This window comes from Cnephaeus nilssonii (genome assembly GCF_951640355.1).
Source record: "Cnephaeus nilssonii genome assembly, chromosome: 6".
In the NCBI taxonomy this organism is placed as follows: Eukaryota; Metazoa; Chordata; class Mammalia; order Chiroptera; family Vespertilionidae; genus Cnephaeus; species Cnephaeus nilssonii.
Genome location: NC_137077.1, coordinates 2,077,507 through 2,084,103, shown reverse-complemented (window position 1 = coordinate 2,084,103; position 6,597 = coordinate 2,077,507).

Here is a 6,597-nt window from a genome sequence, read left to right as displayed (position 1 = left end):
GGGGGCGGCCTGGGCATGGTTAGTTGTGTCGTGAGAAAGGACTGCACGCTGGGATGGGCCGCAGGGCAGCGTGGGACTGAGCGAGGCCAGCCGGGGACGATGGCGCGCGGGCCAGGCGTGGTCTCAGCGGCCGCAGCTGCGAATACATTTACAGCCTCGGGATCACCCCGGGAGGAAGGTGCCGCGATTCAATGGGGGTTCAGCACGAGTCACCCCAAGAGGCACCTCTGTGGTACGCAGATGGTTTTGGGCTTAAGGCAACTTCAGCTGCGGGTTCAAGAGAAGCGTGCGTGCCGCCCCTTAACCGCCAAGGAGAGCTTGAGGGGCCTCGCTCAGGGTAAGAGGCACCAGAGGCTCCTTCTCTGCCCCCCTGCGTGGCAAGGCCCACGGCGAGTGCCCGAGCGCCTGCTGTCCCCTGGTCCCCACGGCCTTCGCAGCCCCCGGCGCCGCACGGCATCCCGCACGCTGGGCGCCCTGTACGCCAGGTCCCTCCGGCCTCAGAGCCGCTCCCGCGTGCGAGGTCTCTGACTCGGTGCGTGTGGGGCTCCCACACGTACATGTGCGTTCGCACTAAATGTGGTTACTGCCTCTTGCTAATAAGTCTCCCGTCTGTTTGACCATCAGACCAGCTAAAGAACCTTGAGGGCAACGCCTCTTCCTCCCCCACATTCTCACTTTACAAACGAGGAAACTGAGGCACGGTGAGCTGTTAAACAGCCAAGGGGTGCGCTCTGACCAGTGGAAGGCGCAGACCTACCCAGGCCCACCTTCCCCCACGCCCCCCGCACCGCCCTGGCCGTTGTTACAGTCACTGAAGGAGCGGCCGTGGGCAGGAGGGACGGGAGGGACCGGAGGAAGGCGGCCAGGCGGGGCAGAGCCGGGGAAGGCCCCAGGGGGAAGCAGGCAGCCGGTCCAGAGCACCAGCTGTGGCCGGTCTCGGTGGAGGTGGGCGTGGAGAAGGGGGCTGAGGGGCTGAGTGGGAGGCTGCGCCCGGGCTGGGGAGGGTCTTGGACGCCAGGCTTGGAGAGTTGGAGTCCCTCCTGCCGGCAGAGGCCTGTGTGAAGCCTCGGGCCGGTGCAGGTCACGTGGGGCTGGGATGCTGGCAGCAGGGCGCATTCCAGCGCCCAGGCCTAGGCGGGGAGGCCTCTGGGAGGGCAGCGCTGGGGGAATCCTGAGCCCTCGGGGGCTTGGGGCCCAGAGAGGTGGGCAAGCTGCTGGGCAGGGCCGGGAGGACGGCAGCCAGGGACTGGGGTGGGACCCCAGCATCCGTCCTGGCCCTGCCCTCACCAGCCTGGGGCCCTGCAGGGGTCAGCAGGGTCTGGAACCTCCACACCTCATCTGGAATGCAGACGAGGGCCCAGCTGGCAGGGTTACAGTGGGGGCACGTGGGCCAGGCCGGCTGGGCAGAAAGGGGTACCTCTCGCCCCGTGGGGAGATGGGACCCCACCCACACGCGGAGACTCTCAGGAGCAGTTTCTCCTTCAGTGAGTCCGTCCCTTCCCCGGGCTGGGCCGCGTTCCCGCAGAGGCAGGGATGGCGAGGGGACACCTGCTCCGTGAGCCACGCCCTGGACTCGGCGGAGGCAGGCGGCCAACACCCCCCTCGCCGGGCCACCGGGCCGTGTGTACAGTCAACAGGCAGCCACGCTGGGTCCCACCTCCCCCTACTCACCCGGCTGGGGCTGGGTCCGGCTGGCACCAGGAATTCTTCGGGGAGAGTGGCGAGGGAGGGGTGAGGGAAAGAGGTGGTGAGAGAGGGGTGAGGGAGGGAGGCGGTGAGCGAAGGGTGAGGGAGGTGGCCAGTGGCTGAACAAGCCCTCCCCGCGCCCTCAGGCTCCCTCCCCGGGCGCCCTGATCGGGGCAGTGCTGGTACCCGCAGCAGCTCCTTCTTCCCAGGGATTCTGTAAGGGAAGGCTGCGGCCAAGACGGTGCCCTGGAGACTAGAAAGCTGCCAGGCGAGCCCAGTTCGCCATCTCTGCCCTGCGTGACCTCCGTCCGCACGTCTGCACAGTGGGGGGGCACTCTGCACAGTGGGGGGCACTCTGCACAGTGGGGGGCACTCTGCACAGTGGGGGGGCAGGTCTGCACAGTGGGGGGGCACGGCGCAGTGTGGGCGCAGCACAGCGCTGCCCGCGGTCAGTGCTCAGGGGCGGGCTGCTCCCCTCCGACTCCCCGACTCCGGAGCCCGCCATTCCCGCGGGACAGGCAGGCGGTGCCATTCTCTGGACAGGAGGCTGGAGGGGCCCCTGGTGGTGGCGGCCTGGCTACCCCTCCCCCCCGCGCCCCCACATCCTGGCAGCGCTGCCTCTGTTCACGGTGTGGATTACAGTACAGAAACCGGCTGCTGTTTGTGCAGGGCCGCTCTGGGCGGGGCCCCTGGCAGACGCGAGCTGTCCTCAGTGTGGGAGCTGGCCTGCACCCCATGAGCACATGACTTGTCTCGCCCCACCTCACCCCCTCGGGGGCAGGTGCGGTGCCATCCCTGTCCATCCCAGAGGAGGGGTGAGCGGGCGCCCGGTGCCTGGCACACTGCTAGCCCCTCCCTGGGTGTCGCCTGACCAGGTTCCCCAGCCAGACGGAGGACCCTCCCAGCAGCTTGGGGAACCCCGGTCCTCACCACCAGGGGGCAGAAGTGCCCCTCAGAGCGGGCAGTGCCCGGGGTGGGCAGGGCTGAAGTCGCTGTTGGCAGGAGTGAGAGAGCTGGGGACGGTCTCTCGGCTCAGCGTGCTCCTCTAGCTTCTGCACTGACTCTGACTCTGACCTCCCGAGCTCAGTTTCTCTGCCTTAAGCCCTGCCTGGCGCGTTTCGAGGACCAGAGGAGGCCGTGTGACTCAAGTGGCCTCGTTCGGCCCTCCTCCCCACCCCCACCCCTCACACACAGTCCGGAGGCGCGGAGCTGGTGAAGGCAGCGGGGGTACCTGCAGGCCCTGGCCCCGCGCTCCAGGCTGTCTGCCTGTAAGGCGCAGAGCGGAAGGTGGTACCGGCTCAGGGTCTGCAGAGCCCAGGGCACAGGGCCCCTGAGATGCCCTGGCCCCGAGGACCCTGATTCCCGGTTCCCGCGGGAGCCAGGCCGTCCCGCAGGTCCCAGCACCTGTGAGGGTGAAGCCTCTGGGCCAGGCCTCGGTGCAGTCACAGCCACCAGACACCGGGGTCGCCGTCTCAGCCACCCCGTCCACAGGGCGCACGTGGCCTTGGAAGGCTCTCGGGTTCTCCTTGCCCCTCAGGCTCCCCCGTGGCAGCTGGTGGCGTGGCAGGAGTCTAGCCCGGACCTCACCCATCTTACAGGTGGGCAAACTGAGGCCCTCGCAGTCACCTGACCTGACCCCAAGTCTGGCCCTGACTGAGGGCTCCCTCCCCCTTCAGAAGGACAAGCCCTGGGGACGGGGGTCCTCCTTGCGGACCAGGCCCTGTGCCTGCTCCTGACGCCCTGAGGCGGGGACGTAGGCCCTCACTCAGGCAGCTTTGGGGGCACAGAATGGGTCCCCCCGGCCTCCCTTTCCTCTAAGAGAGCGTTTCCCTTCCCGGAGCCTCAGGCACAGAGGGGCCCGCCCTGGGCCACCCCTCCATATGGTTGTTCAGTCCCCCACCCCTTACCAGGCCCGGAAGGCCCGTAGGTGAGTGGCCCTGGAGCCGCGTGCCTGCCTGCGGGGGCAGCGCAGTGAGGGCCGTCACGGGGCCTGGCCCGAGGCCCGGTCATCTGAGCTTCTGGAAGCCGGGAGTCAGGGCTTCCTTTCAGCCTCTGGGCTGTGAAGCCCCGGCTGCGGCTCTGGGTTCTGACCCCTCCCCCACGCTGCAGGCAGCCCCCTCCCCCACGCTGCAGGCGGCCCCCTCCCCCACGCTGCAGGCGGCCCCCTCCCCCACGCTGCAGGCGGCCCCCTCCCCCACGCTGCAGGCGGCCCTCCCCCACGCTGCAGGCGGCCCCCTCCCCCACGCTGCAGGCGGCCCCTCCCCCACGCTGCAGGCGGCCCCCTCCCCCACGCTGCAGGCGGCCCCCCCCACGCTGCAGGCGGCCCCCTCCCCCACGCTGCAGGCGGCCCCCTCCCCCACGCTGCAGGCGGTGCAGAACGATCCAGGGGCTGGACCTGGCCCTCGGCTCCCAGGCCCCGCTGTGGGGTTTGTGGTGGCTTTGTCCCTCCCGGCCTCCGCCTCAGACGCTGTGGCCCTGGGGGCCGGCTGCTCCCCTGGGCTGTCAGCCCACCACCGCCGTGTCCCTTTCCTGTCACAGCCCGCACACCGAGTCCCCGCTGCCCCAGGCCCTGGGCTACAGGAAAACAAAGCCTTCAGCCCCTAAGGTGCCGCAGTCACAGCTCACTCCTTAACTCTGACTGTAGTTGCTTTTAAACCCTGGGCCATTCCTACCTCTGGAATTTCTTACGGCCCACCTCCCCCAGACCCCTGCTGCAACCCCACCCCCTTTCCACCAAGACCCCCTCCCAGCCACCCCTCCCCTCCTCTTGCTCCCACATTCCCTAATTTCTTATCTGAGCAGGCCAGCCAGCAGGCCAGCGGGGCGCCCCTCCCACCCAGTGGCTGATGGAAGCCAGAGCCTGCCTCCTGCCTCTCCCCAGGGCCCGCCTCCAGCTCAGGAAAGCCCCCCTCCCCCCCCCCATCCCACCCGATTGGCTCTCTGCCCCTCGCCAGGGGCAGTGCCCTGTTCTGTCTCCGTCTGTCCAGGGCGGCACTTTTCTTTAGGTGTTTGCACCAATCTGGTCTAATCCCTCCCTCCCGTGAGACAGGTGTTCATCCAGCCATTCAACCAATCCTGCGGGCCTACTGCGGGCCTACTGCGTGCTTACTGTGTGGGGGCGCCCGAGTGTAGAAGTCACCACAGTGTGGCTTAGGGCATAGGATGAAAAGCCACCGAGTGACTAGAGGGCAACCTTGAGCCTCCTCCAGGGTGGAGGCAGTGAAGGGAGGGGAGGCTGCCTTCGCTGAAAGACACCCTGGGGCGGGGGACGGGGGGCGAGGGCGCAGGCGGGAAGGCCTTCCTAGGACTGCGGGCTTTGGGCTTGGTCACCAGGCGATGGGCACCCACAGGGGTGCCCAGCAAGGACCTCTCCGGCCACCTGAGGAGGGAAGGCTTGTCTACTGCCCCGGGGGGTCCGGGGGGCGGGGGGGGGGCAGAGGTGTCTGTCATCCTGGCCGGATGCCATCAGCGCCGCCTGGAGGGGTGACGGTGGAGGCGGAGGGAGCAGCATCACCCATGTTTCCAAAGGGGTGAGAGGCCACCCGTGACGTGACCAGCGAAGGTGAGAGGTCACACGGTCTCAGCCCCGGGGTGGCAGCTCTGGGAACAGCGTCCACACCCTGGGTTTTGGCTCAGAGCCCCTGCGTTTGTCAGCGGTGACTCTGCCTCCCTAGACGAGGGTCGTGCTGGCACGTAGTAGGTACTCAGGAAGTGCTGTTTTATCTGAACTGGACAGTGTCTTCTCACAAAGCTCCTCTTCGCCTCGAGGGGGCTCTCCTGGCTCCTGGAGCCACAAGAGAAGCCCCTTGGCTTCTCGGCTGGGCCTTGGCAAACCCCACCCACTGCCTCCTTCACGCTGAGGTTCAGGTTCCTGTCTGAGTGGGAACCATGATGTCGCCCTACACTGCGCCACACCGAGGCGGCTCGCCTCCACCCCGTGGTATGGAACCTCGCTCCCAGGGACCAGGTGTTCCGGTCCCACCATCTCGGGTGGAGGGCCAGAGGCACGCACTCTGGGATAGGGGACCCAGCGGCCTCTGGGCCTCAGTTTCCCTCTTCTGTACAACTTAGGCGGGGCGGGGGGGGGGGGGCTTTTCGCATCCTTCTCATGCTGAGAGTGTGGGATCAGCCCCTCCTCTCCCCGCTGATTCGCACGGGAAGTGGTCAGGGGGACGGTCAGGGGGAGCCGTAGCGCTGGGGCTCTGTTGGCACCAGGACCTGCTCCGCTCAGCACAGCTCCGGGAGGGGCCTGGGAGGGCGACCAGGCCGCACTGCTGTCCTGCCCCCTGAAGATGGGGGAATCCCAGAAGCTGGGGGGGGGGGGGGGGAGGGACGGGTCTCTGCCATATGGGCAGGAGGCCTGGTTAGGCCCAGCTTGGTCATTTGTTGACTGTATGACGTGGGGCAAGTTATTTCACTGTCGGAGCCTCAGTTTCCTCAACGGGGAAATGGGAAATCTCTACTCCTAGAGGGAGACTGGCCGGGATCAAGCATCTAAAAGCTCTGTGCACATCTGGCCAGGAGGTCCCTTTGATGGGGTCTCAAGGGACCTGGGGGGGGAGGGGGCAGGGGTTGTAGCAACAGCTTTGCATGTCTGTCCCCTGGGAAAGCCACTCCTGATTCCCCAACCCCCCAATCTAGCAACTCCTCCAGGCCATAGGAGGCCCATCCGAGGAGCCAGGGTGGGCGGGTCCTGGCCTGAGGCACCTTAGGGGCTGAAGGCTTTGTTTTCCTGAGAACCACAGAGACGTCTGCGGGAACACAGCCTTTGTGGGGAGGGGCAGGGAAGAGGGGGTGACTCTGGTTGAGGCCCTGCGGAGTGGGGAGTTCTGGGATGGGGGTCAGGAGTCGCTGAGCATCGTGGGGACGTGTCCGCAGTGGCGGGCGGGGCGGGGCGGGGCTGGCGCTTGG